Consider the following 17,576-nt stretch of genomic DNA (forward strand, 5'->3'; position numbering starts at 1 on the left):
TTTGGCATCATTGTGCAAGTCTTCACTGAATTCAATTGCAAACATCACACTGAGCATTTTAGCAGCACTGACCAACACAAAATATATATGTATATATATATATATATATATATATACATTTTCTTTTGCTACACGGAGGGCAACTCAACACAGCATTAATATTTGCTGCTGATGGACCTCCGCCGAAGCCGCCGGGGCCAGATACATCACATTTGCCGGCTCATTGAAACAGCCTTTATCCCCTTCACTCTATTTCAAATTAGCTCTGCTTTGTGGGGACGGCGTCCTCCTTTTGGCGGACTGACGAGGACTGCAGATCTCTTCCGGAACCGAAAAACAATCCTGCCTACACTACAAAAAAAGAGACATAAAAACAGTGCCGGTCATGTTGTCTCGTCGTCTTCCAGTTCCTGTGAAAGGAGACATTTCTGGGGTGGCTCAGTGGTCGGCGGGGCGGCTGAATAAATGCATTTAATGCTGTGATTACATCGATATGTTTGGCTGCTAATCCCTCAAATTTGTGTAAAGATCCCACGCTTTTGGTGAAGAGCAGGCAGCGGCGGTGGCAGACTCCCTTTGCATATTCCATTACACACACGCGCGCGCACACACACGCACACAGGCGCAACCTTGTTACGGCGCCGTGTGAGGCCGGCTCAATCCTCACTTGCATGCTGGCGCTTGAATTGTACATGACAGCCTGCATAATTGCGGCAACTCCTGCGGGTCTAACACGGCCTGATGAGGGGCTATTTTTTCACCCCTCCCCCCTTTTTTCCTGGCAGCAGATATTTCTTTCATTACAAGAGAACATTACAGGTGTGATGACTGTGTGAGAGTGTGATGAGAATAATACCCGCAAACTATCGGGCTACCGCCGCACGTGCACATGTCTGCCTCAGAGAGCAGATGTAACAGCGGTGGTGGTGGTGGTGGTGGTGGTGGAGGCGAGTGATGAAACCGCTCGCTGCTGTCTGGTTCGCTCAGACTGCCAAACCCTTGACCGCGTCGAAAGAACACGTTTGGGTTGAGGCGTCGACGAGGAGCGAAATGAAGACGGACACGTGGAGCCGACGGTAACTGTGACTGACGTCAGTTGCTAGAAGACCTGAAAGCCGAAAGAAGCTGCGTTTCTATTACCCCTAGAATTGCGGAAAACTTAAATATCGCAATAAAAACTGATCATGGAAATTTGGAAAAACCTCTCACACATGGCTAAAAGGTTTTGACACTCTCGTGAGGTGGTTATTCAGACATATCGATATAGAGGTATATCGCAAAAGTGTCATGGAAATTGTTTTTCATGCATTTACACGTCAGTGGACGTGATGTACGGGGTCACGTGACCAGTTCACTTCAAGTGAAAACGGCGCATTATGTTTGGACGGCGGAGGAGATGGAATATTTTTTATCAAAGAGAAAAATATAACAACCATTCATGACGGCAAACAAAAGCAAATGTAATTCTCGTAAAATCTCGCGGGACGAGACTATACGATAATTACGGCTTGTGCGCTTCACACCGTTCAATGGAAACGCCTGCAAATTGTAATTGCACTTTGTGGAAATTTTTTGAAATATTGCTTTTATTTTTTTGCAAACAACTGTCGTGGAAAACCAGAATTTAACCATAAAAGGAAACAAGAAAAACAACAACAAACAAATTCATCATCACAGTCACTCTCAAGGTAGTTGGCGCTGTGAGTGACTGTGGAAACAGCTGCAGCGAGAACAGCCATCGTCTCCAGCCGGGAAGCCAAAATCCCAGGGGAAGCTAAACGATCACTTCTGCATCCTACCTGCACACTCCTGCCGTAATCAGATTGGCAGGTTCTATGCTATGCAGTCCTATGCTCTCCAGCAGTGAGCGAGGTGCTCCAGCTCACCTCCGCTCTGCCCACACTGCACCTGTCGGCTGCAAAACCAAGAGCCAAGACGGCCGCGGCTACGCCCACACTCGGGCTCATTGTTCTCTTCACAATCCCATTGATTGGGCTGCAACGGCTCTCTGTCTGTTTGCTATTCAGCGTGGCAGCCGATGATTTGGGGTCGGAGTCGCAGAGGCCGACTGGCCACACGGCGGACGGACGATAAAAATGTTGGGGAAAAAACAAAACAACGCTGACGATGATGAAATTGTGACGTTCATCGCTGTGATGTTTTTCATATTTCAAAGCAGCTTTTAGCTTTTTCTTTCTTTTTTTCTCTTGTGTGATTACGCGGGAGACGTGTAATCACACAAGCATGCTCGGGCTTTTTGCTTTGCGGTTAGCGCGCATCACAAAGAAGGAATATAGATTTACAAACAGCGAGCCAACATCCCGGCTCAGGTTTTTTTTCCTTACTTTTTTTTTTTTATTGATCAATTTCCAACTTCAAACTAACTGTATCCCAGCTGTCAGAGGCAGAAAAAAACCCTCATTGAGTTGTTTCTATTGAGGTTTGCTCTTTCTTCTTCACTAGTATTATTTTTTTGGACCCCCCCCAGAGGCTCACCCCCCCCTCACCATCCTCACCTCTTTCTTCTTGGACTGGGTCAAGAACAGGCTGCTGCTGTGAGCCAAGCAAAGTCCTCTGAGACCTTTAATGTGGTTTTGGAATTGGGCTTCACGAATAAACTTGCTTTGACACACACACACACACACACACACACACACACACACACACACACACACACACACACACACACCTCTCTCTCTCTCTCGCACAGACACAGCCACACACTACCTCCGCATGCCCCTGTTTCCTCCCACGACCCCGAGACTTGGCCAGGCTTGACTGCGACCGGCGACCTTTCCCACACCCGAGAGAGAGGGAGAGAAAAAAAGAAAAGGGTGTTAGCCTGTGACTGGACCCGCCGACCTGTCCCAGGTGTTTTCACCCGGCCGGCAGCGCAACACCAATACCTTTTGAGCTTGACTTGAGCAAAATCAGCCGTGATGGAATCGCAGCGTGTGGCTGTGACGCTGACGGGTCGAGTGAAGGGACCGAAGTCAGGCGGCGCCGTTTTCATGGAGCAGATGGTCGGACGTAATGAACGGAGATATTCTGTGAGCCGGAAAGCAAAACAGATTAATTTGGTATACAATGAAATGTTGGATGCGGAGCTGGTTCACCGCCTGACTGGATCGGTTCATCACATGGGCCTCATCAGCGCGATGAGATCGCTGCTCGGTGCCGAGTCCTTACACACGTGTTTTTTTTTTTGTTGTTGTTATTTTTATTTTAAACGGCGGGGAAGATTCAACACTTTTCTTCACCCCTCGTTTTCATCAGTAAAGTAGAAAGTGCTTGGCTGAAACGCCCGTCTGTCATCTGTCACAGCATCCTGATTCTGCAACAACTTTCACTGAGTTTCTTCTTCTTTGTTTTAATTTAAATTGCAGAGTAGTTTGGAGCAGCAGCTTCTCAATCTGCTGCTGGCGGTAGAGAGGTAGAGGCAGAGGCAGGTAGCTGATAGCTTCTAGAGTCCACGGTAGGTCGAGGGACAGTGGGAACAGTGAAAAAAAAAAAAAAAACTGCTTTCTGCTGGAGGTTATCAAGACGGATGAGGCAGATTTCAGCCGTGAATCGTGAGCGACTCAGACTCGAAATTGATTTGACTGTTTGAACTTAAATAGCTGCAGGTGTGTGCGGCTTTACAAACGCAAGACGCCTCCGCTCCAGCTACGAGTAGGAAGGAGAGAGTGTGGCGAGACATTGAAAGCGGATTTGCATTTTTAAATTATTGTCCTTCACATAATTGCACTCTATGAAAGGATGGATGGGTTTTTTTTCTTTCTGCTCCGCTAGAGCTCTGCCCTGAGCTGTGATCAGTCTGGATCAGCAGCTCTGATTCCTGAGGTGTAACCGTATTAACAACCCCACCTGCATACCAAATGCCTTCTTTTTTTTTTTTGAAATTCATCCAAAAGACTTTGCTGAAGAACGCTGAAATATCACTCGCCCGGCTGGAAAATTTGCAGCGGCCGATAAGCTCAGCGCGCCACCCCCAAATATAATTGATATATCAGTAATCCATTTAAGGGGGCTGGGGAAGATAAGCTGAGAGTGGATTGCATGACCAATGAGCCTTGATAAGGAGTAAGTGCTTGCTATCAACCTATACCCTCAAAAAAAAAAAAAAAAGCAGCTTCCACACATCCACTCTCTTCTAGCAGGGCCAATAAAGAAAGGTTGTGGATTTATGTGAAAAAAAAAAAAAAAAAAAAAAAAAAAAAGCCCTCCAGGATTCTGCAGAATTCAACTCACTCTTTAGCAGGCGCCTCTGTTTTAAGACCCGCATATGAATATATGATGAGGGCGCTTAACTTCCTCATATCCTCCTATTTTACATTCATTGCATCCAATTTGTCCGGGTCCCCGCTCTCTTGCCGGCAGCCAAGGCCCCCGCCGACGTCTTTGGGGATGAGTGTCGACGTTTCAAGCCTGAAAAAAAAAAAAGACCCAACATCATCATCAACTGAAACACGAGCCTGGAATCACGTCAGAGAGCTGCAATCCCCGTCCGCGGTGCAGCATCAGGTATTTTGCCGCTCGTGTAAAATGTCTTTGTGTGCTGCCGCCGTGTGACGTGTTTTTCCAGCTCCGAGAGGCGATCACGGCTTAATGGCCTCCTACAGATCAACGTGATGTTTATTGTTTTGTTTTTTTCGCTCTCGCCGCAGACTTTCCAGTGTTTAAAAGTGAAACAATCTAGAGCGATGACGCACGACGCACTTCCGCCGTGGGTGGGAAGCTTTAATTTTTAAATCTAATTCTCTCTGGCGTTAACGGTTATTGTCTCACTCTCTGTTTTTCTCCTCCCTCCACCCCTTTGACAATAATGTGTTTTCTTTGCTACGTTAGGCCGCATTCATCAGTGGATAAATACCAGGTTGTTTGCTGATGTGTGTGTGTTTTATTTTCGATTGTGATCCACAACGCAGGGAGCCGTTAAAGCCTCCGGTGAAATATTAAGACGCGTGCAGGAGGTCCAAACGCTACAACATCACACAGCACCATAAAAGGGGCCCCGGTGAAAGTGACACCGGTCGCACGGCTCCCATATGCAGCTTTGAAAACGACGCCGTTCGGATGATTATTTACGGGTCGCGAAGCCCGAACGGCGTGCGTGAATAATAACGAGCGGCGCCATCTGGGCGACTTCAAAGTTTTGCATTAGCCAGTAATGAACGTTAGCGCTACGAAGGGGGTCACTGAGCAAATCTGACTCAAACAGCGGGCTTGTGTGTTTGTGTGTGTGTGTGTTTGCCTCCACTCGACACGCCCTTCCCTTCCAGAAAGCAGCAAATGTTGCAATAAACCACTGAGTGGGAGCCGCAGCCACGTCCATTACGCCGCCACCGCCGCAGATCCAGACTGGTGTCTGAATGCTTGAGCCTGGCGGGACAGTTATTTGTATTTGGACCGATATTCACGCATATATTTTCATTTGTCTTTATGCAAGACTTGGTTGTGCCCGAGCATTCTGATTGGACAGGAGGCCTTGAGTGCATCATAACAGTTCTGGGCACTTCTGGCTTCAGGGAATTAATGCTGAAAACACGGTGGATGTGTGCATGATCCATCCGGCAACATTCTGCAACTCCCACCAGACACCAGCTCATGGGAACATGGCCGCAAACCTACAGAGGCGAGATGGCTTCCTCAGAAGAAGAAGAAGAAGAAGAAGAAGAAGAAGAACTGAGCAGCTCATCTGATTTTGGTATATGTCTTTACTTTTTTTTAAAGAACTATTTCCCAACAAATACTTTGTGTGTTGCTGTTTTCAGACCCACAACACAGATTACTGGGGTCAAGAAACAAAATGTAAATGCTCACCCAGCTTAGAGTTGTTGATAAATGGCCTAATTCAGCTAAATGTTTCTCACAATGCAGTCATGTAGAGGCTTTTTCCATCATTTTAGGAAACAGTTTTTTTCTGTTGCAGTTTGCATGTGTCACTTAAGAAGGTCCTAAGCCCCGCCCCCCCGAGCCAGAGTGGTGGCTCAGGTGGCCCAGTGGATTCAGATCAAGGCTCTGCACACCTCCTGTGGACGAGAGGAGGCAGCCTGCTCGCTGAATTCTGAGCAGGTCTATTTGTCCAGTCATTTATCCCCCAGTATGCGAATGCTTCTCCTTTACGGCGCCCCCCGCCCCCCCCACCCTCTTTCTGGAACTTGTTTGGTATCAACAACAACTGCGACAGACGCCTCTTGTGCAGCGGAAGATGTGTGAAAAATAGTGTTTGCGAGAGGCGGCGGGAACAAACGGGGAATGTTTCTAATACACGTCGTGTTTGCTTTTCTCTCCCCTCCGCCGACTGCAACTCAAAACAATGCATTATTTATGTGTGTGTGTGTGCGTGATCCCACTCCATCTCTGGCTGAAGGAGGACGGCCTGATGCACAAACACTCGATGCCGCTTCTTTTTAACCACAATTAGCGGAAACAGACCAGAAAAAACAAAAAGAAAGAAAGAAAGAAATAAAAGCATAGGGCGAAATTATATGTTTTGCACCACACAACCACCCAACCACAAAAAGGAGCATTTCAGGATTATTTGCACTTCTCTCCTGCTTCAGGCTGCAGCTTCAAAGACTCTGCCGACGTGTTTTCCCGAAGATCCAAATCATCATCTGGGCGGAGACGAGCTTCGCCAAACAAGCCCTCTGCCGTTAAAGGATGGCTCGTCTCTCCCGCCTCGCTCTCCATCCATCATCCAATCCATGTTTTGACTGCAAGCCTGAAGGACGTCGCATCCATCCCCGTGATTAGTTTGGCGGCAGACACACAACACGAGGAAATCAGCGGCGAGCCGGAGCGGCCCCCGGATTTGTCTGCAATATCCTGCCGTCTGCTGTCGAGGGCCCTCGGAGGAAGATCGAACGCGGTGACAAGGACAAGATAAAGTTGTGTTTTGTGTTAATTGCGCGATCACTCGTGAAGGGCGGACAGTCGTCCTGCCGGGGAGGGGATCGGAGTGGCGCTCGGCTGGGCTGGGCTCGGTCTGGACGGACAGGAAGTGGCATTTTTTTCCCCCTGACAAATGGTCGGTTGGGATTCGAGAAGAGAAGAAGCAATTCAAGAAAACCCTGTGTTTTCTCGTGCCAGTGCCGCACTAAAAAATAGTTCCAAACTGGTGATAAGGCATGAGAGTCTTTACAAAGAAATGAGAAGAAGCAACAATATCAGTTTTTTGGAAAAAGATTCATTTTTTCTTCTCTATGACCTTCTCTCTGGCAGCACCCAGTCATGTATTAAAGTAAATCCCCAACTCTGTGTGGGAGGAGAGATAAAATACGGACATTTTGCATTTCTGCTCTTCTCTTTGTCGTGCCGAGACCTCCGTGGACCAAAGTGCACAAACAGAGAGCGGAAAAAAGCGCATCATCGCCACCCCCCGTCGGTCGGCCTGAGAGGAGAGGCCTCATTGTGTCAAAGCTTTGCTCGGTCGCCTTCCGCTCTCCTCTCCAACTTTCTCCTCCTGAGCGACTGTTATGCCCTCTGCGCCGCCCAGGAGAAAGATGGCAAGACATCTTAAGCTGTGAGCGCTGGGAGGGGGGAGAGAGAGCGAGAGAGTGAGCGAGAGAGAGAGTCATCAGCGCTGTGACAGCCAGGTGCTGAAGGCGAGATACTCCAGCCGGCTTGGCCGGGCTCCACTTTCATCAAAGCGGGGGGAGAGGAGCCGCAGCCAAGAGGGTCAACCGAGCAGTTTAACAGCCACACGGCTCCGACTGGCAGCGTTTTCACTTCGCATTCATGTCAGTGTGGCCGCGCCGGGTCCAAACATTGTGCCACCGCTGCCGCCTGAATATATCGCCGCGGTGTAGTTAAACAGAAGAGACGGCTCGCCTGGGGGGGAGCCAGACCTGGATGATGACGAAGTATCGATGAGAAGTGACGTCATGAAGAGCGTGAGCTCATCAAGATTTAGGATGAGAGGAGCAGCAGCAGCAGCAGCAGCAGCAGCAGCAGCAGCAGCAGCAGTAGCAGCAGCAGCAGTAGCAGCAGTAGCAGCAGCAGCATCAGCAGCATCACGAATGCCACCACCAATACAGCAGCAGCAGCAGCAGCAGCAGCAACATCAGCAGCATCAGCAGCATCACGAATGCCACCACCAATACAGCAGCAGCAGCAGCAGCAGCATCACCAGCAGCGCGGAGGCCTCGGGGGTCCATGGCAGAATCATTAGCCGAGCTCTCCCGGGGCACCGCAGATGTGCAACACTGCAGCTCAGAAGGATGCTGGAGAAAGACAGACTGCTGCTGCTGGCTGCAACCACACAAGATGAGACTCGACTGCTGCGGCTGAAACACTGCAACTTTAGAGTTCAAACAGCAGCGAGGAGGTGCACGTTCATTTCCAGCCATTTGTTTCCAGTGATTTATATGTCTGTCCACGCCCCCTCTCTGCAGATCCATAACAGATGCTTCATGCATTAAATTTACTGCTGTCTTTTTTTTTTTTTTTTTTTAGCAACAGTTAAATAAAGAAACACTCTGTAAACCAATAGGAAGCCCCCAGACTGGTTAAACTGGCAGGAACAAATCTGATCCAAGGACTCTCCACATGATGTAGGATTTATGGACTTTTCAGATGTACCAGTTTAAGCACCTTGGCTTTCTTTTGTTTTGCATCTGTCTATTGTTATGAAAGTGGTACTGAATTTCCACTCCTTTCAAAACCTATATACAAATATATGTATATATATGTAAATGTGTATGCATGCATTAAAAAAAATTGTCATTGTTGCCAACAGCCCCTGCAGACAGTGTGGGCGTACAACGCAGGCAAAGTGCACCGGGGGGGGACACACAAAAGAAACCTCTTAAACCTTGAGCTCGGCGAAACAAAAGTTCTGTCACAATGGAGCGCTCCAATGAAAACACAACACAATGGATTCCATCCTTGAGAATCCACTCGGCCTGATTCACCCCGATTCTTCTGAATGGCCGGCTTACAAGCACGTTGATAAACACCGAGCGTTTCCCACCGACGGTGTCAAGTTGTCTATTATATGTCAAGGAAAAAAAGAGAGAGAAATTACAGGGTTTCAGTCGCACAATGAGCTCCGAGTTGTCAAACTGCTCCATGCCGAGAAGCTTATTTTGGCCTCGTTGGCCTTGTACTTTGACGTTAAAGAGGCTGTGATGTTGATTTACAGCAGCGATTTACATCCATTTTATAGAAACAGAAACACTTTTGTATTTCTACCAAAAGCACTTTAGCAGATTTGAGGTTTGACCCTGTTGTCACAGGCTGGTGCTATATTTCTGATCAACATAAACATCAACACAACTTAATACTTCCTGATAATTACACTTTTACTCTGTTAAAGGACTGTCAAGGTTACAGGAGAGCAGGCAGTTACAGTTAAAGCTCCAGATTGAAGTTTGCAAAGTCCTTCGACGGCTCTGAAATGTTAAAGGCGAGACTGAGTGTAAGCATTTGGTGGAAGTAAAACTGCACAAAAAAAACGGAGAGTTTCAAGTTACAGCAATTCGAAATTTTCAAGGTCCCATATTCAGAAAAACATTTGCGTCATTTTGTTTTTCTGCTCTTCGACGCTCTTGAACTGAAAAGAAAAAGCAAAATCTTATTATTTTCTGCAAAGAACAACAACTATAACTGTGATCAATTACCAAAAAAACAAGTGATAAGAAAAGAGTGGAAAGCAAACAGATTGCAGACGGCGAATTATGTCAAAAAAAAAGAAAAGAGAGGAAGAATCAAGCTGTCGAGCCTTGGGTGAGGTTCGTTCTACTGATTGCATTCGTTTTCTTTTCTTTTTCATACATCTCAGACCTTGATCCTTTGTAATTGCGTGCGTTCACCTCCTGCGGCACCCGAAGCCGGAGAGACTCAGCAGAGGCGATTCAGGCAAACGCAGGATTTTCTTTTTTTTTTTATCCTCTTACAGGAAAAACAAACAAACACGTTTTTAAGTGACAACTGCCTTTAATTTACTTCTTTGCAAAGTCAGACTGAAACCAGACTTCCGGCTTAAATGCAATATACCACACAGGTTTGACTAAACGACTGTAAGGCTGTGGGATGAGAAGGCCAAGTTCACTCTTGCTGGCCACTCGGCTACTGTCTGTTTTTCAGCATGTCGATGTTTCACCGCACTCACTGCTTTTTTTCTATCAGACATGTAGCTTTTATACCATGACGCTACACTAAAAATAAAAAAAAAGAGGCTCTGCTGTTGCAAGAGTGAGGCAATGAATTATAGAATGCTTTCAAAAAAAAAAAAAAAAAGATGGCTTCAGTGATAAAAAACATATATTTTTTATTTCTGCTCGCGTGTTTGTGTGGTGCTGCCGGCATCGTCCATATTATATAAGCGGCGGGGGGATCTTCTCCCCGCGAGCACAAGCGTTGGCACAACAAGTGCAAAAATCAAGCGGCCAGGTTGACTCATCTAAATTTCATTGTACTGTAAACGTTGAAGCCAACATGTTAAACACGCCGCAGCCGAGGCGGCGCCGTAGGACAAGAAGGAAATACAAAAAAAGAGTAGAAAAAAAAGATGCATGCAAATTGCAAACACATACAGAAAATGGACGTGCCAATCGGTAAAACATCTTGAAATAAGCAATAACTATGTTTGTGTTTAACTTTGCCTCATTTAAAAAAAAAAAAAAAAGTGAATTTAAAAGAAAGATCCAGTACATGAAATAATTAGGAAGGCAGGTTGAAATGATTCCCCATGTTCTGTTCTCGCAGATCAGCCTCAGCTGCTGTACTCTGCAAGTCTTTTTCTGTAAAGTCTGTCCTCTACTTTTTGCACATCTAAGGAGAAACCTCGAGCCGTAGTTCCAGACTTTTGTCCTCTCTTCCTCCTCCTCCTCCTCCTCCTCCTCCTCCTCCACTTGTTTCTGAGAGTCGAGAGACTTGTGCATTATTTATTTTCGCTGCCCCTGTGACATCTGCAGGATGTGGCATGTACATATCAACACGAGAGTCGTTGTCCGCCACGTGCCGTGGGCTTACGGCGGCAAAGTGCGTGTAAGAACACAAATAAGCATCGCAATATGCCGCGCACGCCCTCGGCGTCCCGACAGGAGGCCGTCCCTGCAGGTCCGCAGTCTAATAAGGTCGCCTGTTGACCCGAACCCCTGGGCATTAATGCATTCAACCAGTTTGTGCCCTGTTTTTAATTTATGAAACGCCACACGCAGCCGCAACCCGGCACGCCGCCGCACCCGACAATTCTGAAAACGTTGTTTTTCGCAATTACGTCACAAAGAGGCTGCAGTCTGCAGGGGTGGAGGGCGAAACCTGGGCCAAATTTTAGCCAAAAGTTCCAAAGGTTTTAGTGCTAGTTTAGCAAGGTTGCTGCAGATGAGTGACTTCAGCTGTATGCGGCCGCTACGTGGCTAGCCACTAGCACTGGAGACTTTACCTAAACCTGACGTCCACCTTGAAAAAGCCTGCAGCGGTTTTTACGCTCTCCCTTTAACGTGAAAATGGCGTCTAGTTCCAAAAAAAAAAACGATTGCAGATTGTAGAGGTCATTTCCTCTGGCTGAGCTGTATTTAAAATGAAGGGAACTGATTTAGCCATTGAGTTGGTATTCGTGTTAAATTTTCAGGCAGATGTTTCTGTGCTAGTATGAAATCATGGAACATGTTCATTTCAAAAGGAAAAAAAAAAAAAAAGGCAGATACATTTTTCCTGCTTACAATGAAGAGGCTCTCATGCTTCAGCCATCTGAGCCTCGACTCCCTACACACAATGGCCGAACAAGAGGAACCTCCCAGCATGTCTGAGACGTCCTTCGCTCCTTCCTCCAAGTCCTTCAGCCAACAACCGGGTGTTTTCTCCCGTTAGACCAGCCAGCGACCCGACTCTGTGACGCACATTTGCGGAAGGAATTTGCTTTTGATGGTTGAGATGGGAAATAGCGCAGACATAATTAGCCCGAGCTAATCACCCGGAGCTCAATCCCGGCTCAGTGTCGCCTCCGCATTGTGACAATGACTTCAACCCTTTGTTTTTTCATGTTATTGTCCTTTGGCCAGTGTGGGTAGGATCAGGACCGGCGAAATCAATGGCAGCAGCACATGCTAGACATTTGGAGGACAACGACTGGAGCGTTCTTTTCAGACTCTGCCGGTCGAAGGCCGAGACGCTTTACTGGCAACGTGTGGCTGATTAGGAGGATTGCGCCTCAAACGGGCTGCAAATCAGCCCCCTTTTTGTTTTGGGTTTTTTGCGGAGAGACTAAAGACGGAGGATTAAAGTCATCTTGAGAGCCTGCGGGCGAAAAATCTTAAACAAGGTTCAAAGAATTAATCAGCCTTTCGCCGAGACGAGGCTGAACGGCTTTGGAGAGAAATAAATAAAGAAAAAAAGAGACTGTTTTATCAAGATAAATGCCGCAGTTAGTTTTTTTGTTTCTAATGTTATTCTAGCCTGCGCGGAGGCTGGATTGCTTTTTAGGGAGGTTAAGCTCCACACAGCTAGCAAGATAATATGCTAAAAAGCAACATCTGCTAGCATTTCTTTTTTTTTTTCTGTCTTTCTTCAGACGAGCAGGAACAAAAAGGTGCAGGGGCCGTGCCAGCGTCCTCCTCCTCCTCCTCCTCCTCCTCGTGAGCGGCAGTCCGATGGCTCAGCGCTGACAAAAGTTGAGCCGCGGCGCCTCCGATATCAAAGACACGCACGCACACCAAAGGGAGCTGGTAGCCTAAAGTCGTCAGCGCCGCCCGCCGCCGTCCGCCGTTTGAAATTCGTTGTCGAAAGGATCTGATGCAAGTACAATCAGAAGATTTCAACATGGTCAATCTGCTCCGTTTTCGCTTTCAGGAAAAAAAAAAAAAAAAAAAAAAGTTGCCGCGTACTTTATCTGGCTGTCAGACCTTCAGTTGAACACCATCACCTTTAATCTGACAGCAAAGTGGAGACCAGGTCAGGGAAATAAAAAAATCAAGCGGTTTTGCCGCTCCACGTTTTAAAAGGGACTGACTTGTTTTAGAAAAAAAAAAAAAAAAAAAAACGTTCAAATGAATATGAATATGTGCACGTGCCTGACGAGACGTTGAAACGCTGACGTGATCTTGCGGCTCCAGCAGCTGCTGCAGCTCCAGGCGTGATCAAACGTGTGTCGCTGCTCTGCAAAGTCTTTGAAAAAAACGACATTGTTTTGTCACTCACGGATCGGCTCGTCGCCGCGATCCTCACGTCCTTTCATATCTACGTTTTCTTTGAACCCAAAGCCATTAAAACGATTTTGCAAATGTGTTTTTGGGATTTCTCAGCCGCGAAAGAGGAACTCTTTTCTTTTTTTTTTCTCCCCGCCACGCTGAAGTCCGACCCTGCTGGCACTGGCCAACACTTTCTTCCTCGCTGCCCTGAGGACCCACATCATTTTCAGATCTTTATCTCTTACGTGCCAGACTCCGGCGGAGCAGCTTTGGCATCACAAATCGCTCTGAAAAAAAGAACTTCGAACATCTCGAGGAATGGTCAGATTTAACCCTCTATTTGCAGCCACTTGCAGAAACCCTCATCCCCTGCCCTGGCATTTTCTCACCACGCGCACGCGTTCTTCTCTGTATTTCACTGATTGCATCACACCATTTGTGATTTTCCGATGTGCTGACGGTGTTGAATGCAAAATCTATTTCGTAATAGCAGCAGGCGGACTGTATAAGCACAGCGAACCGATTGATAAAACTATTTTTTGGTGGAAAATGCCTGGGAAAATCTTCTCTGCTCCGTCAAGACAAAACACAGTCACCGTTTGGCTCCAGGCTCTGGTGGGAAAAGCTGCTTCGGTTCGTCGCTAACCTGAATTTCTTCAGAACCAAAAGGTCAGGACTGTAAAACATAAGGTAGGAAACCGAGTCACCGCCTTACAGTACCTCTACTGAGGTAAAATTGCAATTGCGCCCCAAAATTCTGGAGAAAAAGGCTCCACTGGTCAAATCTTTCAAGCCGCCCCAAATCAGACGCAGCAATTTTTCTTCATGCAGCAGTGAACACTTGAACACTTGAGGCTGCTTTGGCTAATGTCTCTTTTGCCGTGTCATTGGAGTGCAAATGCGACGTGGATACAGGCTGAAAATTTGCTAAAAGAAAAGAAAAGAGATCACCACAGAGAGGCAGAGATATCGGAGAACGGGCCCTTGGTGAGGCGCCAGTGTTGGTCCCTGGACACTCGACACTGAAGTTTGCATGGATGGAATCTTTGAAAAGAACAAGAAAAAAAAAAAAGAAAATCCAAACTGAAAGAAAACAACAATGAGAAATGCGAGAGCGATAAAGACAGAAATAAGCAAAAACGAGTGAAGGGCATAAAACAATAAAAACAATGATTGGTGTGATTGGTTGCCTTGCTGCAAATGAGCCCAGCGTCTGATGGTGTGATTGAAAATGGCTGATTTATTGTCCCCGTTTTCGTTTGTACCTCCGAAAAACACACAGGAGAAAAATGATTTGGGCGATTCCGCAAGGCCCGATGTCTGTGTGCAGACTCGTAATGCTCTAATTAGAGACGCAAACGCATTAATCAGCAAAGTGCAATCAAAGTCCCGACCACCTGAACGCGCGGTTATTAACGGCCCCGCATTACATCCATTTTCAGCTCTCTGTTTATAACCTGCTGTATAAAAGCAGCATTTTAACTCCCTGCTTCTGTTCTATTTAGCTGTTGTCTCTGCTTTAAGTATCATGCTTTATTTTTAGCTAACAAAAACTTTTCTTTAGCTGGAAGAGGTACCTATAAGGTATCAGTACACTTTGTGACATCACCAAGGGTTGAGTTTAGCTGCCTGCTGAAATACATTCGACTCTTCGTTAAAGCTTCCACAGGTTTGAAAGGGGAAGAAAGACGGTGGGAGGGGCAGCGTCGACACCTGGCTGGAGGCGTGGTCACGAACCCCAGGGGGTGGAGTGAGGGTATGCGTGCCCTTTGTGACATCACAAAAGGCCGAATCTCCAGAGGTCACCAGTAGTAATTGCTGTGATTAGCTATACACGAGAGTAAATAGAGCCTAATCTGGATGACACCTGGACACAGGACAACTTTGCATTCTTGGTTTGGCACGGGACTCTTCCTTATTTCATTGTCTCACTCTCAGTGAGTGCCGGCGTCAGACTGACTTACGGTTTGGTGCTTGTCAGAACCGGACCTCCTGCTTCTAGCAACAATAACACCGACCTTAACAATAAAGATTTAGGCTGTAACTGGTACGAAACATTGCAGTAAAGAGAGCCAGAAGTAACAAAGGACTGAAGACATTTATTAGCGGGAAACTTTTTCACACAGTCGACCTTCAGACGACCCTTAGTGCCAGGCGCATACACACACACGCACACACACACGCACACACACACATTATGGCAGCCTGGCACGAGCAGCGAGGTGTGCGTGACTGATTCCACGCTGGGAAGATACTGGGAGAATTAAGCAGACTGGCAGCGGCTCCTGCGGCAGACTGCAGCTCGGCTCGCACTCCCGCTTTTAATCACGCCGTCTCCGAGCCAGATCACATCATCATCCGATGGCGATGATGATGATGGTGATGATGATGATGATGACGGGGTTCGTGGGTCTCCTGCCACGCATCTAACTGACAGTCTTTTGCGGAGGGCACTCAACTTTAGGCTGCAGCGACCTCCTCCTCCTGCTCCTCCACTTCCTGTTTCCTCTCCCAGCTGCTCGCCAGTGGCCTTCAAACCTCCTCTCAGTCATCTCTTGTCATTTCTGAGTGAAATAAACATCGTCCCTGCTTGGATTTGATCGTCGCTGGCTCCTTGTGCTCCCCAGCTTAACTCCTAAGTACATCTCACCATAACAGAATTGATCTATTTATTCTTCCACTTTCCCATCATATCAAATGTGAACCTATGGAGCCAAAGATTAGCTCAAAATGGGAAGACAAAGCTAATCAGAAGTGGCAAAAACATCTGCTTCCTTAAAACACATTTTTTTTTTTTTTTTAGATTTTTTTGCACAAACCTATTTCTTGGCGACGAGTCCCGAGGAAAAAGAAAAAACAAAATCCTGGAATCTTGACAAACACGAGCCTTTGGAACTACAAATCCGCAAGATGTTGTTTCTAATATTTTGGCTTCTGTCAAGACTAAATGAGAGTCTTGCTTAATGAGGAGAGGGAACGCGTAGTTAGAGTGTTTCATCTCACCGCTAAAACCCAACAAGCAGGTACGCTGATGTAACCGGGCTGTCGCGCCAGCTGGAGGGCTGTTGCCAGAATCCTTTGGATCCATGTAACCAATCTGCCTGATCAGTAGCTGATAGGAGGCTTTTGGTAAGAGGGGGCAAAACCTGGAAGTTTGGACCGTGGGAACCTTCTGCACGTCACGTTTGAGGGGACCAATCAGAATTGTTCCCTCTTGGACCTGTTGGACCTGGTCGTACCAAGGCTAGGAGCCTCAGCAAGGCAGGGACGCGGTTGAATCCCAAGTTCCAACAACAGGCTTGACAAAAATATATCTATATTTTTTTTCAATGACGATAAAAAAAGCATGTTGGGACAAAATTACTGTGGATTCAGGGGCAAGAAGGTCCAGAGACCAACGGAGTTATTTGGATTCAGACAACGAGGGAACAACAGAAAGAAAAACAAACGACGACAGTAAAAAAGAACGTAAAAAGCTTGTGACTCTTCAGCCATGAACAGGTGACTAATTAGGGAATTCTAGATAAATATAAGGCTGATTAAAAGTACTGCCGCCTGCAGGAGGCTACAAAGGTCACAGCCAATCAGCTTCACCCCCAAAATACCGAGCCAGTCCCAGCACTGCGTTTGAGTTTTTGTGGGATGTTTTTTCTTCTTTTAAAATGCAGACACAGGCGTTTTTCTTTTAGCACCTTTCCCCCAGAAAACCGTTTGTGTCTCCTTTTTTCTAGGAGATCAGAAGCGGCTGGTATTTTCCGAGGCAGCGCCGATGCTCAAAAACATTTCCCTGACTCGGTTACCTGTTGCCCCTGCAGACACCACCGGATTGGCTGCCGGCGCGAGCAAACAAAAACAAAGTGTGATTCAGTGTGGCAGCCTGGCAACGCTGAGGAAGATCAGAGTCTGGAGGGGAGAGCGGCTGGGACGCAGAGTGAGTGAGCTGTGAGGAGCCAGGAGTGAGCAGCACCACACTGACTGTACTGACACCAGTCCTACTCTTCATCATCCTCATCATCATTATCCTCCTCCTCCTCCTCCTCATTCTCCAACTCTTCCTCCTCTTCATCATCATCATCCTCTTCCTCCTCCTCCTCATCATTCTCCACCTCTTCCTCCTCATCCCCTTCCTCCTCCTCCTCCTCCTCCTCCTCCTCCTCCTCATCATCTTCATGCTGCTCCTCTTCCTCCCCTACTTCCTTCTCCTCATCATCCTCTTCCTCCTCCTCCATCTTCCTCCTCCCCCCGCTCCTTCATCCTCCTGCTCCTCCTCCTCAACATCATTCTAATCCTCCACCTGCTTTTCCATCTCCCTCCTCCTCCATCTCCCTCTTCTTCCTCCTCCTCCATCTCCTCACCCTCTTCTTCTGCGAACCTCTCCTCTCGCACCAGCTCACCTCACCTCCTATTTCGCCTCATCCAAGAAATCTCCTCTTTGCCCTT

At 47.1% G+C, this 17,576-nt stretch overlaps 1 long non-coding RNA gene across 1 annotated transcript in view; it reads right to left on the bottom strand.

The window, feature by feature from the left end:
* The window catches only part of LOC142896876 (uncharacterized), a 267,438-nt gene extending 250,142 nt beyond the window's left edge, over positions 1–17,296 (bottom strand). Inside the window, exon 1 of the long non-coding RNA XR_012928395.1 lies at positions 17,243–17,296. This is a non-coding gene — a long non-coding RNA (uncharacterized LOC142896876). The remainder of the gene's footprint in view (positions 1–17,242) is intronic.
* Positions 17,297–17,576: the final 280 nt, after the last annotated feature.

The sequence above is a fragment of the Nelusetta ayraudi genome, unplaced genomic scaffold (genome assembly GCF_046127955.1).
Source record: "Nelusetta ayraudi isolate G7.1 ecotype Tasmania unplaced genomic scaffold, CSIRO-AGI_Nayr_v1 ptg000057l, whole genome shotgun sequence".
Taxonomy (NCBI): domain Eukaryota; kingdom Metazoa; phylum Chordata; class Actinopteri; order Tetraodontiformes; family Monacanthidae; genus Nelusetta; species Nelusetta ayraudi.